This window comes from Oryctolagus cuniculus, chromosome 5, assembly GCF_964237555.1.
Source record: "Oryctolagus cuniculus chromosome 5, mOryCun1.1, whole genome shotgun sequence".
NCBI lineage: Eukaryota > Metazoa > Chordata > Mammalia > Lagomorpha > Leporidae > Oryctolagus > Oryctolagus cuniculus.
In genome coordinates, this window is record NC_091436.1 from 85,937,893 (window position 1) to 85,959,372 (window position 21,480).

The 21,480-nt window shown below is 41.7% G+C and overlaps 1 long non-coding RNA gene across 1 annotated transcript in view; it reads left to right on the top strand.

Annotated features, from left to right (window-relative positions):
• Nucleotides 1-20,793, top strand: part of LOC138849638 (uncharacterized) — a 41,335-nt gene extending 20,542 nt beyond the window's left edge. Inside the window, exon 2 of the long non-coding RNA XR_011388630.1 lies at nucleotides 15,869-20,793. This is a non-coding gene — a long non-coding RNA (uncharacterized lncRNA). The remainder of the gene's footprint in view (nucleotides 1-15,868) is intronic.
• Nucleotides 20,794-21,480: the final 687 nt, after the last annotated feature.

The following is a 21,480-nucleotide window of genomic DNA, read 5'->3' on the forward strand; positions in this document are numbered from 1 at the left end:
TTGAATTTCATCTTTGTAATCTATCTTTTACCATTTTCTCTCTGCACAGCTTAACTGAGATGCTGTTTTTTTTTTTAAGAAAAAAAATTTACTTGTGTTCACCGTGAGAACTAGACTATTGGAATGGCCTCCTCCATGCTTATTTCTCCTTCTTCCAATCTGTTCTCCACTTTATTCTGTTGATATCATTCAGAAGTGTCCCTTGGGGCCAGCACTGTGGCATAGCGGGTGAGGGCACTACCTTCAGTGCTAGCGTCCCATATGGGTGCAGGTTTGAGTCTTGGCAGCTCCACTTTTTTTTAAAGATTTATTTTTTTTTATTTGAAAGTCGGAGTTACAGAGAGAGAAGGCAAGGCAGAGAGAGAGAGAGAGAGGTCTTCCATTTGTTGGTTCACTCCCTAATTGGCCACAATGGCCGGAGCTGTGCCAATCTGAAGGCAGGAGCCAGGAGCTTCCTCCAGATCTCCCACATAGGTACAGGGGCCCAAGCACTTGGACCATCTTCAACTGCTTTCCCAGGCCATAGCAGAGAACTAGATCGAAAGTGGAGCAGCCAGGACTCTATCCGGCGCCCATATGGGATGCTGGCACTGCAGGAAGCAGCTTTACCGGCTGCCTCTCTGTGACTCTGCCTTTCAAATAAATAAATAAATCTTTTTTAAAAAAGAAATGTCCCTCACCTGTCTACCTATATACATTAGTGGCTGCTTGTACTCTGCTGTATAAGGTCCTCAGCCCGGCCATTACAGAGTATCTCCTCCAGGATCCGCTTACTTGTTGGACTCATCTGCTTCTCTCTGCATTGTACTCAATGCATTCTCTATCCTGTCTTTCAAGTCTCTGTGTTTTACTGCCTCCCTTACTCTGCTCTTACTGCACTTATCCCTCAAATGTCATTCCTCTCACCAATAGTGAAGTGTCGCATAGATGCAGGATGTATCTTGGTTCTACTCTTTGAAAACCCAGGTAAACTTCAGCAAGTTTTTGAGCAATCTTTGTTTCAATATCCTCATAGACAGTGCAAATAGCTTCCTACAGCTTTACGGAGATTAAATCCCTTGAAAGCTTTCTTAAAAATCCTGACCAAGTGTGGCTCATCATTTAAGTCTCATTCACTCATTTATCCAGTCAATGGATCTTGATCTTGATTGAATACCTATGTATATATGTGAGCTAAAAATATGTGTTTATCTCAACCTGTTAGAGCACTCTGTTCTTGAGCCGCAGCAGGGTTGAGGCCTTTAACAAATTAGAAAATATTTTTTTAAAAATCTCAGTTAAGCTGTCTTTAAGCCTTAAGAAAAGTACTTTAACAGGCCACAGAGCCTATGGACTTTGAGCAACCTAGAGGATTTGTGTCAAACTGGCAAATCAGGAAATCCAGAGGGAGCAGGACATTGGTTGGCTGCTCTGTGAGGAGGGCTAACTAATGACAGCATTGTATTAGTATGATGTAAACTGCCAAAACCTAGTGGAGCCAGAGTTATCTGAGTGTCTTCATGGACTAGAATGGGACCATAAATAAAAGGTTGCTGGTGGGACTTTTCTTAAATCTAGGTCAAGGAAACTACTTACAGGGGTGAGAAGATCTTAGCAGAGAGGAATTGTATAGGTTTAAAAAACGAATCCATAGTACAATGGAAAGATATTTGCAACCAAAACAGAGATATACTTGTTCTATAAAAGAAGTGGCAGATGAGTCTTTAGAAACCGTGTGGCCACAAACTGAATCCCTGGAAGTGCCCACTAAGGTTTAGAGGTGGTTTTAGATACTTACCAGGTCTGGAGAGTACCTGCACAGTGCTGTGCCAATAATATCATTCCTTATCCTTAATTCTCTTGCTCCTTTGACATGAAGAGTAAGAAAGGAAAACAAAGAAAACCCAAGACAGACACAGAAAAAGAAGCAGTACCTACCCTTTACCATTATAGGTACCTCTTTGCAGCAGGTTTGCACTGAGTCAGAAGTAAGAAAAATCCGATAGTGGATAAAGAAGAGCTTTTTTAATACACTAAAATAGAGAAACTAATGAAATTATTTTTAGTTTTATGAAAGCAATTGGATATTTCTAATTATATGACAATAACCAGAAGAATCATGGTATATCTCTTCATTTTCATCTAATGGAAGAACTTGGCTTGGAATTGAGCAGCAAAGACACAGGCAAGAGTTTCAGACTAAGGGCTTGGGTTCCACTCGTACAATGCTAAGATTACTTTCTTTTTATTGAAGATAGATTTTCTCTCTCATAGTCTGCTTTTCTTTTGATGACTTTTGAAGCAAAGAATTGAAATAAAAATGTCTTTACCAAATTTAAGTGGAGGATTTCTATATCAGCATATAAAAATACTATGATAAAATACTTCTTGACTTATTCTCAGCAAAGAGAATGCATAAAAGGCTTTTCATGAAAACTCTTGTTTTTTAGGTTAGGATTGGGAAAGATACAGCTTGTTACCAGTTGAATTACAAAAAGAATTAAAAATTAATTTGGTTCTTTTAAAATTTTAGAATAGATTTCAACTTAGAGAACAGTTGCCTAGACAATTCTCTGATACCTCACGCTCCATTTCAACTATTATAATAGTGGTACATTTGCTACAGTCAATGAGCCATTGTCAATGAACCACAATGAATATATTATTCCACAAATGCCCACAGTGGCCAGGGCTAGACCAAGTTGAAGCTGGGTGCCTGGAATTAATAAGGGTCTCCCGTGTGGATGGTAGAGATCCAATTACTTGATTCATCACCTGTGACATTAGCATCACAAGATGTACAGTAGCATTAGCAAGGAGCTGCAATCTGCTAAATTTGACTACTAAGTAAATTCTGCAGAACTCCAATCCCACCTAGGTATATTGTAGTAACTCTTAAACTACAGTGTCCTGGCTCTCTAGAACATGTTCATGTCTGGGTGGAGCTATGCTAAGCACTGACATTTGTTGAGCACTTTGTGGGCCAGGTACTATTTTAGGAACTTAATATCTATTAACTTGTTTATTATCCTCACACCAATCATGTAAAGTAAGTACAGTCTTACTATTCTTATTTTGTAATCCAGAAACTTTAGTTTTAAAGCAGTTAATGTAGTTTTCCTAAAATCACGTAGATATCAGTATCAATCTGAAACCCATCTTCCAAACACCATCTTCTAAATCTGCTCTTTCTTCTTCCTCGTCATGTCATGATAAAGAGAATCTTTGTGCAGGTTAAATACCTGTAAGTTGGTGTGCATATGGTAAGGAAGGTACACAGAGAAGGTAGTCCGTACCACACATCTACCACATCTTTTGCTACATGAGGAAAGTGGCAGACTGAGCTATCCACATTGCTTGTGTTAAAAAAAAAGTTTGCAGCATAAACCATTATTTATTTCCAGTTTGAAATCATCAGCAAAAGCCATATAACTCACTATGGTTTGTGTTATAAAGAATATTCTTTTGTGAGGTGCAAAGATGCATGAATTTCATACCCAGGTCAACACAGTGTAACATAGACATGGCATCTGAGGAGCCCAGAGAATGAGAAAACCTGAGGAATTTCACTACCAGCAAGATGCTAACATTTGAGAGTCCTAGGAATCCTTCACACTATGGCCTTGGGATGTCAATGCAATTTATCTGGATCTCAAGATTCACAGAGATCTATATAGTCTTTATGGAGTAGTAAGACAAATCTGTGGGTGCATATGACATATACATGTACCTAAAATAAAAGACTTGCTAGTGTGGGTAAGTTTATGGCCTTTCAAAGCAGACATCTTCATAATTTTTGCCTCAGGCCAGATTTTCATATTCCTTAATGCTATGGTTTAGAAATGATTTGTCCCTCAAAGGTTTGTGTGCTGAAAGCTTGGTCTCTAATGTAATGGAATAGAGAATTGAAGGAACCTTTATAATGTCAGACTTAGTTGGGGGTGATTGAGTCAAGGGAAAGCCCTCCTTCATGAATGTCTTCTAAAACAGACTGGGTAAGTGTTAGGTTTTAGTATTTTAGAGTTTGAAGAAGGCAAGGAGGTAGCTAGTTTAAGTAGAAAAATCTATTTTTAGGGATGGATACAGTGGAGGTAAAAAGAGTAGGGGCAGAGGGAGGTAAAGAAACAGAGGGCCAGAGGGTTTGAAGTCAGGCTTCATTCTGCTTGGGCAGCAAGCTTGTTGTTGGGCAGGTGCATGGCACCGTGTGAACCCTGTTAAGGCTGGTGGGGGACGTGCAGAAAGGCTCCTGGTGAGTGCCAAGACAGTGCACTGTCAGTAGGTTAGAATGTTCCAGGGCAGATCTTTCCCAAGCCTTTAGATTATCTATCTCTGCCCAGTGCCTTCAGGCCTGTGGGTTCAGGCCCAGTAACCTAATGGATTCTATTATACCTCAATGGCCTAATAGATTCTTAAAAAATCCAGAATTTTAACACATATATAGGAGAAAAATCACTTTTGTTGTTACGCAGACAAGAGCCCTTGGGGATGGAGAACCAGCAGACGGGAATGTGGACAGTCTCCACAGCTACTTCCTGCTGAGAGAGTTTGCAGTTAGGGGAGAGGTTCCTACCTCTCCCAGTGTGGAGGGCACTAGAGCACCTCCCAGGGGAAGGATATTGTCGCCATGGGTCTCACTGACATTCCACACCACTGACTGAATGAACTGTTTCAACAACTGAAGGTGCATGGCCCTAGAGAAACAAGAACAAAAATTAAGATGAGGGCTTTTAGAACCAGTTGTTTCCAAAGTCACATGTCCATTGTCAAATTCTGGGTGCTTCGTCCGCTTGTGAGCATTATCACAAACAAATCCTGATTGACTCGCATGAAAGCAACGTTATTCTTCTAAAAATGAAGTGAGACTCTCTTTTTCTGCTGTTAACAGGTCTAAGCTCTGTTGAGTTTGCATGGTTATTGCTGCCAAGGAGTCACCTTAATTTTTAACCCTAAAAAGATACTTTGTGGGCCTGCTCTATGGTGTAGCAGGTAAAGCCACCACCTGTAGGCCAGTATTCCAAATAGGTGTGGTTCTCAACTGCTCACTTCCGGTCCAGCTCCTTGCTGACACGCTTGGGAAAGCAGTGGAGGATGGTCTAAATCTTTGGGTCCCTACACCCACGTGGGGGAACTGGAGGAAGCTCCTGGCTTCTGGCTTCAGATCAGCTCAGCTCTGGCCATTGTGGCCATTTGGGGAGTGAACAAGCTGAGGGAAGATCATTCTCGTTCTCTCTCTCTCTCTCTCCCTCCCTCCCTCTGCCTCTCTGTGTCACTGTGGGAACAGAGGCTCAACAAATGGGTACAGCCCCAGGGGCAGGATTTCCGTGCATCCTAGCAGCACCCAGCTAGGAGCTGGAGAAACCTGTGTCCTACCAGTCCTTCACCATGAAGGAAACTGAAATGCACCAAATGAAAAGCACAGAGGGAGGGGCTTTTGGAGTAAGCGAAGTTCACATCCAAAGTTGGTCCAAACTCACTATGTGATCCTGGACAAGAAGTGTTGAGCATGTAACTCTTTCAAATAAATAAGCAAAAAAAGACATTTCATCTAGGCTGTCTTACGTGTCTTCAGAAAGTGCCTGATAGTAGGAGAGGGATATTGCAAGTCCTCCCATCCCTGTGCCCACCCCAGCAACAATTTTTAAGCTGGCTGGAAGGGGTATTAGAGTGACAGTTCTTTTGTGGCTATGTCTGAAAATGTCGCTCCCTTTTCTGTCTTAGCAGAGAAAGATGCTGTGCTGTTAACCCCGGGCAGGCTGTTAGGCAGGCACTAGAGTGTAAGCAGAGGAGAGGAGAGAGACATAGCCAGTAATTGTGAGATTTGTGTTTGTGTTATTTAAAAGTGAGAAGGTGAGGTTGAGTGTACATTCTAGGAGATGTGCAGCAAGAAATACTGCAGGGGACCCAGACTTGAGGGAAGGAGGACAGTGGTCAGAAGGAGCACGAAAATCATCTTTTGGTGTTAGGGCTCAGAATAAGCAGATCAGCCTCACCAGGGGCAGAGGCACTCAGGAAAACACTTCATGAAATATCCCTAGGTTAAGAGTTTGAGTTAGAAAAGTAGAGAGTTTCAGTAAGCTGCCCTGGGTCTTTTGTAAGATATTCCTCCTGCATGAGTGTGGCAGAGACTTTGGCTGAAAGAAAGAGCAAAGCAGGGAGACACTAAGATGGTTAGATTAAAAGAGAGTGGGCAAGCCTCTGTCTCCATGTAATACTGGTAAAAAGACTTTGACTGACACTAGACAAAACAGGGGAAAAGATAGAAGGCAGCTAGGCATGGAGCATTCTTCGGAGCGAAGTTGCTCAGGACTTACCACTGCTCTTGTGTTTTTCTCTTGGCTAGCTCTTCCAGTCACTGGAGATTGATGGAATAGAAGCTTTGTCTTGGTGCAAGAAACAATTTAGATGTGAGATAGAGAGTAGCAGTAACTGACAAAGCAAAGTTTAATGGGGGAGGGCATCCATCATAGCAGGCGAGTACTCCTCAGGTGGAAAGAGAAGGAGAGAGGGAGGAAGGAGAGAGAGAGAGAGAGAGAGAGAGAGAGAGAGAGATTATTTAGGGCTGGGGTAAGCAAGGTTACATAATTTGATGAAAGAATACACTTGACAGGCCAGACAGTTGTCTTAGTAGAGGACTGAGAGTGGCGGCAGCACAAGTCGGCATCAGCTGCTTCACTGACAGGGAAAATGAGGATGGGTGGAGTGTATTAAGTCATTATGGCAATTGTTAAGAGTAGAAATGGATTATAGGGGTGTGAGAAAGAGGGTGAGTGGGAAGAGGAAGGGGATTGAGAAGAAGGTTTGGAATGTGCGGAAGATTTTTCAGCTGGGTGCCAAGGTGGCATAAGAAGTACAAGAAAGTGAAGGGGAATAGTTGGCAGGAACAAAGTCAGGCTTGGACTTTAGTTCGCTCAGGAGTTAAAGTGATTGACTTATTCCCAAGGAGAAGAATCTGATAGGTGACAGAATGAAGGGCAATTATGGAAGAAGAGAAATGCCTGGACATAAGGAACCTCGGACTATTTTTCATTGTGATTGATGAGGTTGTGTAAGTCTTGGGGAATTTGGAGATATTGTGGCCAAACTGAATTCCAGAAAAAGATGTAGAGGAGACACCAAAAGTTGAATCCTTAGGCAGTCATGAGTGAGAGTTTCTCATGTGGATAGGGAGTGGGGGTGAATTCTATAGAGTCAAAACTGAAAAGTGGAGGAAGAGAGATGAGTATCATTAACATTTCTGCTCTATGTTAACATGGGAGACAATCTAGTAACCCCTAGTATCCTTAGGATTAGAGAAACTCAGGCCAGAAGAGAAAGTTCCTAGACTGTGGAGGCACCCTGACCTAGCACTGGGACTTCCAGACCCAGTTAGCATTGAATGCAGTAAGGTTCTCCAGATGGAACCTAAAAGAACTCACCTCATTCCTGGGTTTGTGACTGTGGTGTGTCAAAGGAGCAATGGTCAGATGAAGGTTTCCCATGTACTAGTTGCCTCAAAATTGTCTTGATCCCAGTTTTCGGCACCAAAATGTTATTTTTCAGGATTTTAGGGTTCAAATAAATGTAGGAGGTGGCTAGTTAAAGTAGAAAAGACTATTTTAGGAGGACAGAGTGGGGGTTGATAAAGAAAGTGGGGGTTGAGCCTGCTGGACAGAGGGCAGGGGGTTTGAAGCCAAGGTTCATTCCACTTGGGCAGCGGGCAGAATCCATTCCTAATCTACTTGTTAGGTGAGCTACAGAAGGCTGCAGGGACCCTGATAAGCTGGCTGGGGGACATGCAGAAAGGCTTTTTGGTGAAGTTTACAGCACTTTGTCTCAGCAGTTTGGAATGACCCAGGTGAAAGACTTTTTTAAGCAATAAAATATTAAAATTTCACTATCTGTGCCCAGTTTCACGAGGCCTGGGGTTTCAGGCCCAGTGACCTGATGGGTTCCAACAGTTAGTTTTCTGGAGATTGGATTAGACCTTCAGTGAGTGAGCTGGTTTTCTCAGGACTGGATTAGCCACCAGAGAGGGTGGTTCAGCCTCACTTCTGTCTTTTTTTTATATATTTTCTGCTCTTCCTCTTGCTCCTTTCCCCTTCTGCTTCTCCGTTGTGTTATGACACGGGACAACAGAGCCTCACCTGAAGCTGAAAAGATGCTCTTGGGCTTCCAGAACTGTGAGCTAATTAAACTTCTTTATACATCTCCCAGCTTCAGGTATTTTGTTATAGCAACACAAAATAGACTAAGACATATGATATTCTGATTTAGAATGAGAAAATGGTGAATAGACTTTGCCCAATTTTTCAGAGAATTTATAGCCCAGAAGAGGAAGTGAGTAGGCAAAAAAGCAGTGGTTATCCTTGTAATTGATGTGAACTGAAGGGGTTATAGGAATACTGAGAGAGATACCTGTTTCAAACTTGGAGAAATAAGAAAGTTTTGCAAACAGAAAGATGCCTAATGAGGATGAAAGGCCCAGAAGGAATTGGTCAAAGACAGATTTAAGGGTGGTCAGAGAAGAGGAGAGAGGGAGTGCTTCAGAAAAGAAGTAGCAAGGCAAAGTTCCAAAAGGAGGGGAATGTGGGGTAACCAGGGAACAACAAGCAGTTCAGTGTGGCTGGTATATGGACCATAGGGAAGGTGATGGAGGGTGAAGCTGAAGAATCCAGATGTTGAAGGGTCTTGCCTAATTTGTTATGACATTTGAAATTTGTTCCAACCCGAAAGTTGGGATAATTAATATTAAAGAGACAGTGACATCATCTGAATTACAGTCTAGGTGTCTCTCTGGCTGCAAAGTCGGGGTGGAAGATGCAAAACTAGAGGCAACGAAGTTGATACAGCGACTAGAGCCAGAGGTGACCTGGACTAACTCACTCATGATAGGAAGAGGAGAAAAGTGGATCTGGGGGATATTTTGGATTTCTACGTAGAAATTTTCAAATCAGAAAGTAGTCATGGCTGGGAAGGATGTGAAGAATGGGAAGGATAAAAGGTGACCCCTGGAAATAGGCATTTGGCCCAGCAGCTAAGATGCTGCTTAGGATGCTTGCATCTTCTGTCAGAGTTCCTGGGTTTGACTCCCGGCTCTGGTTTTTCATTCCAGCTTCCTGCTAATGCAGACTCTGGAAGGCAGTGGTGATGGCTGAAGTGATCAGTTTCCTGCTACCCTTATGGGGACCCTCATGAGTTCCCAGCTCCTGGCTTCAACCTTGGCCCAGCAGTCATTGCAGGCTTTTGGAAAGTGGACCAATGGATAGGAGTGTGCTCTCTATCTGTTGGTCTTTATCTCTCTGCCTCTCTTTCTTTGTGCCTCTGAAATAAATAAATTCTTTTTAAAATGGCTCATATTATTGTTTTTTTTAAAGTTGAAAAGAAAAAGCCCAGTTTGACAGGAGTCACTGTTTTTACTATGGAGCAAATACAATTTTTGTTTCTCTGGTTATCCATCTGTAGATATCAAAAGACTAATTGCTTATGATAAATTACTTCCAAAAAAACTTATGCCCGCATATTATCTTGGATAGATTAAAACCCTACGTTTTGAAGTGGCAAAATAGGAAGAAATACCAAGGAAAATTTTCTTTATGCAAAAACAAGACAATTTAAATAAGAGAAATCATCGTGCTAATGGTATATTTGAATATTTTAAAGATGTATCCATTTAACACAAAATTACTTGTAGAGAAAATAAAGACAAGGGAGAGAGATATGTTTTTATAACACCTTTGTTCCAAAAGAAAATCAGAATTTTTTAAAGATATATTTATTTATTCGAGAGGCAGAGTTACAGAGAGAGGGAGAGATAGCCAGGCCATTAGCAGGGAGCTGGATTGGAAGAGGAGCATGAACCAGTGCCTATATTGGATACCGGTGCCACAGGCTGAGACTTAACCTACTAGGCCACAGTGCAGGCCCTGGAAAATGAGAATATTATAAAGAGCAAATTGAAGGTTAAGGTCTGAGTAGACTCTTCCTCTTTACTGGTCCCTAGACATGTGTTCCACAGTCCTCAGTGATGGTGGGCTCTGTGAACAGAATATCTGGGAACTTGCTGATCTTATATCAGAACCCATGAAGAAAGAGATAAGCATAGAGATGGAAAGATACACACACACACACACACACACACAAAGAGAGAGAGAGAGAAACATGAAGTGAATTTTGTAATTATTGGTATAAAAAAAAGAGGAAATCCTTGAAGGAAATCATAGTGAAGATATCAATGGATCGGGGTTTCCAGGACAGTTTTCTCATGCATATTTCAGAGAAAAGCAGAAGATAAGGAATCTACACTCTCAAGGGAGACACTTCAGTAAGAAATTTCAGGGAGATGAGATGCAGTGACTTCTAAGGCAGGCACCAAATGGAAGGATCAGAGTGCTCTGGATAGAAGCCTGTTCACTGGCTGAACTGTGGAATTTTAAATCGAACTGCATTTAGTATGTGAAATAATGGAATTGGGAACACTTCCCAGTTTTGATTAATTCTAGTCAAAGTATTTAATTCGTTTCCCTTGGAATTAAAGAAAAAAATCCAATCCACTGTTCCATGTGTAAGCTGAGTGTGTGCAAAATGTCACAGTTTTGAAAATGCATTGAAAGTCGCTGGTGAACTTCAGGATCACCTCACTTAACTTAGTTTTCCCCATGCAACAAGATGGCAGCCAGGATATCTGGGCTGTTTCTACTCTTGCCACCATTTCAGTCGATCACTCTTCCCCCTGGGCTTCCAGTTCCTTGCTTATACAATGAAGAATTTTGAGGGGGATCTCTAAATTCTCCTCAGTCTCCAAAATTCTGATTCTAAATTGCATGTCATTAGATGATATTTCCAAGCGGTGCACATTCATAAGGGGGTAAAAGATGTATATGGACCTGGAGTCAGATGGAGCCAAATCCTGACTCTGCCACATCACAGCTGGGTTATGTTGGACAAGTTGCTTTAGTTTTGGTGTTTTCTTTTAAAAAACAGACACAATGCTTTCTCACAGGATTGTTAATACAGATTAAATGAAGCAATGTTGGCAAACCTAGCACAGTTCCTAACATATATTTGATCTCTGTAAATGCAAACTGTGTTGTCATTGTTATTTCACATGATGATGAAAACGATGTCATGGCAAAGGAGGAAGTAGGATTTATCTGGTTACATTTCCAAAATGTGAAGCCATTACCAAATGTTTCCATAATCATTTGAAAGTGTTAAGGCTCCTCGAGTCATGGGTCTGTAGGAGCTGAACTGTGTAGAAATCGTGTTTTTTTTTTTTCTCTCTGGACTTTATAGCTAAACTCTGAAACATGGGGCTACCCACCACAGACAGGAAGAGAGGTTTCATTTGCACATTTGAAGGTGTACCTTCTACCTTAGCTCTGTATCTGGGACATTTTCAATCTTGGTAATCTGGAAAAGAAACACCACAGCAAGAAAGTCATTACTTAAATCTTTATTACATTAATTATAATAATTCATAAGACAGATGGAGGGGCCTTTACTGTGGCATAGAAGGCTAAACCTCTTCCTGCAGTGCCAGCATCCTATATGGGCAGCCACTGGAGTTCTGACTGCTCCACTTCCAATCCAGCTCCCTGTTAATGCGCCTGGGAAAGCAGCAGTGATGGCCCAAGTAAAAGGACCCCTGCATGCACATGGGAGACCCAGATGGAGGTCCTGGCTCTAGGCTTAGGCCAGGCCCATCCTTGGCTGTTGTGGCCATCTGGGGAATAAGCCAGCAGACGGGAGATATCTCTCTGTGTCTCTGTCTCTCTCTCTGTATCTCTGCATTTCAAATACATAAATAAAGCTTCAAATAAAAAAAGACGGATGGAATAGGGTCTGTTCTGATTTAAAGCCTAGATCACCAGAGGTCTGGCTTAGTATCTTCTGCCTGGTCATTCACTGAGACCCCACTGTGGATTTCCTATGCCCAAATATCATTGGTTACTCTGGCAGGACTAGAAGCCCACTGAACTGTTACATACATACATACACACACACACATATACACACTTCGCTGATGCTCCCATTAATGCTGAGTGGAAGGGGAATGAACAGCTACTTTGTTTCCTGGATGTTGTATTCTTGCACAAAGATTTTTCATCAATAACGGGAAATAACTACCTACATGATGCTTTACTGTGTGCAATCAGCTGCAGAAGCTTTCCTTATGCGATACAATCTTCTTTGTAATTCATTCCCATCCCTCCCAAACCTCTTCTCTATTTCAGAGTCTAGCTTTATTGAAGCTGTGGCTTTCATGACATTCTGTGTTTAATGAATAGGGAATGAGTTATAAATTACATGCACACACATAAGGTAAACATATGAGGGACATGGAATCTTTCAATCTAGGACCAAACTTATTAATTTTCTCAAAATAGAAATGATGTAGAAAGATAATTATAGGACTTATTGCAGAAGCCTTACAAGAGTGAACATTCCCTCTGGTACAGGGAAGCAAGATGCAGGAAGTTTCAGATGTGGTGACCTGATTAAGGAAGCTATTAGTATCCTAATAAACAGTGGTAATCATATTGCCACTCAGGGAGTTAGCTTTTCCGTGTTGGTTTGAGTAAAAATAGGACTTTTCTTTGAATAGAATATCTGTATTTTAAACTGCTATGTCAAATTAAACTTAGTAGAGGAAGAGTAGAAGTAAATTGTAATGAAACTTTTGAAATAGTATTTATTGCTTTTAATTTGTCTGTAAGTATTCAAATCTCCATTCTTAAAATAACCGTTGGAAATGTTTAGGTTATTCATTTTATTTGTTAAGACAATTTTCCTTTATTTAGCTCTCTGGAGGGAAAATGAGGCTTTGGAAAATTGTACATCTGGATGAGAACAAAGGACATAATTTGAAATTAATCCATTAACCATAACATAAAAATGACAGGCACTTTCAATGAACCCCAGACTTCCTATCAAAAATATCACTCTGAGGACAGGAATTGGTTCTCCTCTCCAACTTTACCTCCCCCTCTCTAGATTCCATTGAAATGACAGAAGACTAAGTCCATAACAGCATCATCAAACAGGCATTTTGACACATTTCAGCTGGTATTGGATTTATAGAGAAATCAGAAAAGGGAAAGTCACAACATAAAACAGCGGTTTTGTGAAAAGAGAAAAAAAAAATCATAGCAGTGCTTGAGTTAATCCCAGGCTTCAAAAAGAAAGACAAGAATAAAGGGGGAAATGGGGAAAGGGGAGGAAAGGGAGAGGGACTACACCCAAGATTAAAATTTTCCACTTCCAGAGTAAGGTCCTCCCCACTTAGGCAGTTGTGGAATCCCTAGCCTGCCTTTCCTTGAAGAAAATATGCCTATTAAAATGTCCTGTTCAGTCACATAAATCCTCGGTTTGTTAAAAGAAGGATTCCTTAAAAGAATGAATTTGCCATTGTCTGAGAACACCCTTTCTAGCCATACCAAGGAGCAAGGATGTGTCTTTATTCAACCTAACTTCACCACTAGGAATTTCTAAACTTTTAAAAGAAATCAACAGCATGAGAAAAGGAGCCCCAAGGTGAGCAATAACAATGAACAACTCTCCCTCCAGAAGGCAAAAACAACTCAGGTACCAGAACTTAACCTCTTAAAAGGTATGTTCTCTGCAAAATTCAATAACCTGCTAAATTTGTTAAAAAATACTATTTTTCAAAAAATAGAGCAATGGGAGAAAGAAAAATCTTCTTAAAACATTTATGTATATGGTTACTGAACTAAGAAATAATCATTAGATGCAATGTATTATTAAATGTACACACCTGATTACTGACATTTTAACTTGTGATTTGGTAATATGAACAGCAGGGTGGAAGAAAATCTCCCAGAACCTTAAACACAGCATCATGGAAGTGGGATTTTTGAGTGACAGCTAATGGGAATACAACATCTAAGATCTAAATGAAAAAAAAAAATTCTTGTGTTCAGTTTTCAGTTTAAATGTGGTTTCTCCCCACTAAAACATGTTGAAATTTGGTACCCAAGGTTAACAGTGTTCTGGGTTTGTAGGACCTTTAAGAAGTGTTTAGGTCAGAGGGACTCTGTGCTCATGAAATGACTAATGACATTCTCATGACAGTGAGTGAGTTTTTATCAGGTTTAGAAACACAGTCTTGGCTTTCTCTTGCTTTTTGTTTTCCTATGTGACTCTTTTTTTTAAACTTTTTTTTTATTTGATAGGTAGAGTTATAGACAGTGAGAGAGAGAGACAGGAAGAAAGGTCTTCCTTTCATTGGTTCACTCCCGAAATGGCCATCCGAAGCCAGGAGTCAGGTGCTTCTTTCTGGTCTCCCATACAGGTGCAGGGACCCAAGCACTTGGGCCATCCTCCACTGCCTTCCCGGGCACAGCAGAGAGCTGGACTGGAAGAGAAGCAGCCGGGACTAGAACTGGCACCCATATGGGATGCTGTCACCGCAGGTGGAGGATTAACCAAGTGAGTCAGGGTGCCAGCCCCGCTATGTGACTCTTTCAACCCTTTGGCCATATTATGAGGAAGAACAAAGTCCTCCCAAGGGCTGGTCCCATAGTTTTTGATTTCCTAGACTCTAGAACCAAGAGCTAAATAAACTTAAAAAATATGCAGGCTCCTTTATCTAGAATATCTTCTTTTTTTCAAAAATCTAATTTATTTTCTGTAATTTGAAGGAAAGAGGGACACATAAAGATCTTCCATCTGCTAGTTCACTCCCCAAATGCCTACAACAGACAGTGTTACTCCAGGCCAAAGCCAGGAGTCTCCTACATGGGTGGATGGGATCCAAGTACTTGAGCCATTATTTGCTTTCTACCCAGATTCACATTAGCAAGAGGGTGGATTAGAAGCAAAGGAACCAGGACTTGAACCCAAGCACTCCGGTATGAGATATAGGGGTCCCAGGTGGTGACTTAAACACTGCACCACACATCTGCTCTCAAATAAACTTCTTTGCTACATAAATAAGTCAGTTTCATTATACCAACAGAAGAGGAACTAAAATTAGTCTTCAAATGCCAAAAAGAAAATTGAAAAAACAATTCCTTTGTAGACACATATTGCAATTTCATCATCTTAAGGAATAAGAGAAAAATGCTAAAAGCAGAGAGGAAAATGCAGATTATCTGCAAGGATTAATTAACTTGAGATTTCTCATACCTAGTAGTGGACTCAAAATCAAAAATTAGATTACCTGATTTTGGTGAATCTCTAGAGGCTTGTGGTGGGTGTGGCCAGAGAGCTCTGCGCAGTTCTTCAGGGTTAAGGGTGTGCCAAGGTGACATAACCAGATTTGGTGTGGTAAATCTTCTCTCTCTCTCTCTCTCTTTTTATTCAGAAGGGAAGTAATTCCTTTCAACCGAGCTGTTCTCCTCGATGGTGATCTGTGCATGAGTGCTAGCCCCAGTGGGTATAATATTCATCTGCTCTGTCCCAAGGACAACACAAAGGATCTGTGCAGTCCTCAGTGTAGCTCAGATTCCCCTGCAATGTCTCTCATCCGATAGCAAAGGCCTCCCGAGCTTGTGGCATCTCCCACCAAGACTACTCATGTCTCAGCAACACCATGAGTTCTCCCACACACCCTCAGGTTTGCTTTTTTTTTTTTTATAGTCCCGGTTCATAAGTTCCACACATTCACTAGGATGTAGTTTCAAGTTATGATTCCCCACCAGAGTCAGGTTTTTAGGCTTGGCTGAGGGCAGGCACAGCCCCAAGCTGGTGCAGCTGTTATCATATGTCCAAAATGGCATTTGCTCTATTGTCTCACATGCATTTGCAAGGTGAGTGGAGAGAGAGAATCGTGTCTGTACCATCCCTTTTATTTTTTCCTCTCCTCTAGTTAGGTTGATGTACTTTCGCCCATTGAGGATTCAAGCCTCGTTCCCTCTAGGCTCATCCTGCTGCTTTTCTTTTCCACCAGTGTCTCAGCCTACTGCGCTTTCACCTACATCAAGAAATTGGAAAGGCACCAAAAAATGAGCTATCAATGCATCTCAAGGACCTAGAAAAACTGTAGCAAACCAGACCCAAAACTAGTAGGAGAAGACAAATAATTAAAATTAGAGAAGAAATCAACAGAATTGAATCTAAAAAAAATTACAAAAGATCAGCAAAACAAAGAACTGGTTTTTTGAAAAAATAAATAAAATTGACATGCCATTGGCCCAACTAACTAAAAAAAGAAGAGAAAAGACCCAAATCAATAAAATCCGAGAAGAAAAAGGGAATGTAACAGCAGACACCAAGAAATAAAAAGAGTCATCAGAAATTACTACAAGGACTTGTATGCCAGAAAACAGGGAAATCTATCAGAAATGGATAGACTCCTGGACACATGCAACCTACCTAAATTGAACCATGAAGACATAGAAAAGCTAAACAGGTCTACGGCCATACCAACCTGAACGTGCCCGATCTCATCTGATCTCAGAAGCTAAGCAGGGTCGGGCTTTGTTAGTACTCAGATGGGAGAAAAACTAAACAGACCCATAATGAGACAGAAATTGAAACAGTAATAAAGGCCCTCCCAACAAAGAAAAGCCCAGGACCAGATGGATTCACTGCTGAATTCTAACGGACGTTTAACATTCTAACAGACATTTAACTCCAATTCTTCTCAAACTATTCAGAAAATTGAAAGAGAGGGAATCCTCCCAAATTCTTTCTATGAAGCCAGCATCACCTTAACTGCTAAACCTGAAAAAGATGCAGCAGAGAAAGAGAACTACAGGTCAGTTTCCCTGATGAACATAGATGCAAAAATCCTCAATAAAATTCTGGCCAATAGAACACATCAGAAAGATCATCCACCCAGACCAAGTGGGATTTATCCCGGGTATGCAGGGATGGTTCAATGTTCACAAATCAATCACTGTGATACACCACATTAACAAACTGCAGAAGACAAATCACATGATTATCTCAATAGATGCAGAGAAAGCATTCGATAAAATACAACACCCTTTCATGATGAAAACTCTAAGCAAATTGGGTATAGAAGGAACATTCCTCAATACAATCAAAGCAATTTATGAAAAACCCACGGTCAGCATCCTATTGAATGGGGAAAAGTTGAAAGTATTTCCACTGAGATCTGGTACCAGACAGGGATGCCCACTGTCACCATTGCTATTCAATACAGTTCTGGAAGATTTAGCCAGAGCCATCAGGCAAGAAAAAGAAATTAAAGGGATACAAATTGGGAAGGAAGAAGTCAAACTATCTCTTTTTGCAGATGATATGATTCTTTATTTAGGGGATCCAAAGAACTCTACATAAATGCTATTGGAACTCATATAAGAGTTTGGCAAAGTAGCAGGATATAAAATCAGTGCACAAAAATCAACAGCCTTTGTATACAAAGACAATGCCACGGCTGAGAAAGAACTTCTAAGATCAATCCCATTCACAATAGCTACAAAAACAATCAAATACCTTGGAACAAAATTAACCAAGGATGTCAAAGATCTCTACAATAAGAATTACAAAACCTTAAAGAAAGAAATAGAAGAGGATACCAAAAAATGAGATATCACAACAACAAAGCAAACAACCCACTTAAGAGATGGGCCAAGGACCTAAATAGACATTTTTCAAAAGAGGAAATCAAAATGGCCAACAGGCAGATGAAAAAATATTCAGGCTCACTAGCCATCAAAAGCACAATGAGGTTTCACCTCACCATGATTAGAATGGCTTACATACAGAAATCAACTATACAGATGCTGGCGAGGATGTAGGGGAGAAGGTACACTAACCCACTGTTGGTGGGAATGCAAACTGCTGAAGCCAATATGGAAGAGAGTTTGGAGATTCCTCAGAAACCTGAATATAAATTAAATTGGCAAATAAAAGAGCTGTCTGCACCTCAATGTTTATTGAAGCTCAATTCACAATAGCTAAGACCTGGAATCAACTAAAATACCCATCAACAGATGGCTGGATAAATAAATTATGGGACATGTACTCTATAGAATACTATGCAGCAGTCAAAAATGAAATCTGGTCATTAGCAATAAAATGAAGGATTATGGAAAACATCATGCTGATTGAAATAAGCCAGTTCCAAAGGGACAAATATCATTGTTCTCCCTGATTGGTGACAACTAACCGAGCACCAAAACGGAAACCTGATGAAGTGAAATTGGCACTATGAGAAACATTGACTTGATCAGCCCTTGTCCTGAGAGTTGAGGAACAACTTAATATTAATCATTTTAGTATTTTTTCGTGCTACTTAATACTATTGGTTGAACTCTCTAATTAACACAATTATTCTTAGGTGTTTAAATTTAACTGAAAAATGATCCCTGTTAAATATAAGAGTGGGAATAAAAGAGGGAGGAGATGTACAGTTTGGCACAGGCTCACTTGGACTTACCCCTAATGGTAGAGCTAGAAATGTGCCAGGGGATTCCAATTCAATCCCATCAAGGTGGCATGTACCAATGCCATCTCACTAGTCCAAGTAATCAGTTTCAGTTCATAATTGATCATAATGATAGGACTAAGAACCAAAGGGATCACATAAACAAGACTAGTGTCTGCTAATAATGACTGATAGAATTAAAAAGGAGAACACAATTTAACATGGGAAGCAGGATACACATCAGACCCATAGAATGGCAGATGTCCTAAACAGCACTCTGGCCTAGAAAATGAATCTTGATGAAGAATGGGATGGGATAGGGAGTGGGAGACGGGATGGTTGCGGGTGGGAGGGAGGTTATGGGGGGAAAAGCCACTATATCCAAAAGTTGTACTTTGGAAATTTATATTTATTAAATAAAAGTTGAAAAAAAATTGGATTAGATTTTAAATTTAAAAATTTATCCTACAGATTTCCCAACACATTTTCTTTCTTTTTTAAAGATTTATTTATTTATTTGAAAATCAGAGTTACACAGAGTTATAGGGGAGAGAGAGAGAGTGTGGGGAATCCCACATGAATCTCAAAAAGAGTCACAGATCACCGCTTACCTGAAGTGGAGATGAACTGTAGAAACACAGTAAAACATTGAGTTAAGAAGTTACCACTAGCCACAAAATAAAAGTAAAGTGGAGTTATAAGTCAGGAGCTAAGGCAATGCCTAACGGCTATTAGGGAGACACTCCTAATCATACCAAACAGACATCTCTGGTCAGTCAGATAACAGTGTGCTATGGACAATACCCTCCTACTCACGCTGACTGGACAGTTCAAACATAAGCAAGGAGGAACCAGCATTGATTGGACAAGTTGGAGGATGGCAAGCTGGAGAACTGCCGAAAATGAGGATAAAAAGGGAGCCCTTGCACCACTCTTCATCCTCTCGGGGATCATGGCCCGGTGTGTGTGAACCTCTGGATCTCCACACATCTGGAGCTGAAGGGGCAGCCCGTTACTCTGCACGGAGCAGATAGCGGCACAAGCCGACAATGGACAAAGGGCCTGGTGTGTGTGAACCTCTGGATCTCCACACATCCGGAGCTGAAGTGGCAGCCTGCTACTCTGCACGGAGCAGGTAGCAGCACAAGCCGACCTGCAGATCTGTCCCTGAGCTGTAACACCACACTGTCTGTGTGAGTGTGTGTGTGTGTGTGCGTGGCCCAATGCAAGCGAACCTCTGGATCTCCTCACACGTGGAGTCAAAGAGCCAGCCTGCTAGCTTTTGCTACGCGGCACGAGGTGACGACGGGATCAAGAGGCCATCTGGAGCTGCTGCGTTGCTGTCCAGCCGCTGTCTGACCAGTGGAGCTGCCACCTCACCCCCTCACCTGGAGTCCTTATCAGCCTGCTGCTAGAGTTGACTGCAGAGCCCGCAGAGCTGGGCCAGGCCTCTCAGCAGGGGACCTCTCCAACTTCTCGCCCGCCGTCCGCCTGGAACCTTGAGCCTACTGCCCAGAGTGATAACCTTGCCACAGCTTCCCTCCTGTAAGTGACTGGTCCTAGTTCCATCCCTGCTGGGACACTGAACTCTGGACCCTGGACACTCCCCGCAGGAGAAACACATTCGTGACAGTGATGCGAGCCTAGATACATAGCAAACCACTGTTATGAATCTTTTGCTGTGCTTGTAGTGTTCATTGTGATAGTACTTAAGATTATTTTAATAGTGTTTGTTATGACTTGTGGTATAATATTGATTGCCTGGCAGACAAGTGATATTGTTAAGATGTACTTTGTGGCCGGCGCCGTAGCTCACTAGGCTAATCCTCCGCCTTGTGGGGCCGGCACACCGGGTTCTAGTCCCGGTCCGGGTGCCGGATTCTGTCCCGGTTGCCCCTCTTCCAGGCCAGCTCTCTGCTGTGGCCAGGGAGTACAGTGGAGGATGGCCCAAGTCCTTGGGCCCTGCACCCCATGGGAGACCAGGAGAAGCACCTGGCTCCTGCCATCAGATCAGTGCGGTGCGCCGGCCGCGGCGGCCATTGGAGGGTGAACCAACGGCAAAGGAAGATCTTTCTCTCTGTCTCTCTCTCTCACTGTCCACTCTGCCTGTCAAAAAGAAAAAAAAAAAAGAAAAAAAAAAGATGTACTTTGTGTCCACAGCAGTACTGAATTTGCATCTGCACAGTCAGCAGAGATAAAAAGTGTTGAACTGACAAAAAAAAAAAAAAAAAGATTGGGTAGATGTAGTTAAGTGGTTAAGTCAGGTAGTTAAATGGTTAAGTTATGTAGTTAAGTAGTTAACCATTTGAGTCACCTTAAATAGTAGTGTTAAGTGATAAGTGTATTAAAGAGGATAGATTGATAAGTATATTGGTACTGATAAGTGTATTGACCTCAATGAGCATGCTGATGAGTAGTATGATATAAAACCCCCTGGTGTGTCCCCAGTGTGTGAATAATAAAGTTGGAAAAAGACAGTGTTGTGTCCGTGTGTTCCATTCTTCCCCGTGACTGATAAGTCGTACGTTGCACTTGCTACTGTTGAGCTACGTGACAGTAGGCGCTCGCAACAGAGAGAAAGAGAGAGAGAGGTCTTCCATCTGCTGGTTCATTCCCCAACTGGCTGCAATGGGCAGAACTGTGCCGAACTGAAGCCAGGAGCCAGGAATCACCTCCAGGACTCCCACGCGGGTGCAGGAGCCCAAGGACTTGGCCAATCCTCTACTGCTTTCCCAGGCCATACAGAGAGCTGGATTGGAAGTGGAGCAGCCAAGACCTGACCCTTCACACATATGGGATACCAGCACCTCAAGCCAGAGTGTTAACCTACTGTGCTACAGCACAGGCCTCCAGAACACATTTTCAAACAAGTAAGAACTTAGAATGCTGGGGAAAGTGTTTGGGGCAGCAGGTTAATCCACATCTTGGTATCTGTGTATCATATCAGAGTGCCTGGTTAGAGTTCCAGCTACTCGGCTTCTCATCCAGTTTCCTACTAATGTGCATTTTGGGAGGCAGCAGGTTATAGCTAAAGTACTTAGGAAACTACTACCCACATGGAGATCTAAATTGAGTTTCGTCCCTTAGCTGTAGCCTTTTCAGGGTTTTTTTTGTGAGGTAAATCAGCATATGGAAGAGTCTTTCAAAAAAAAAAGGAAATAATT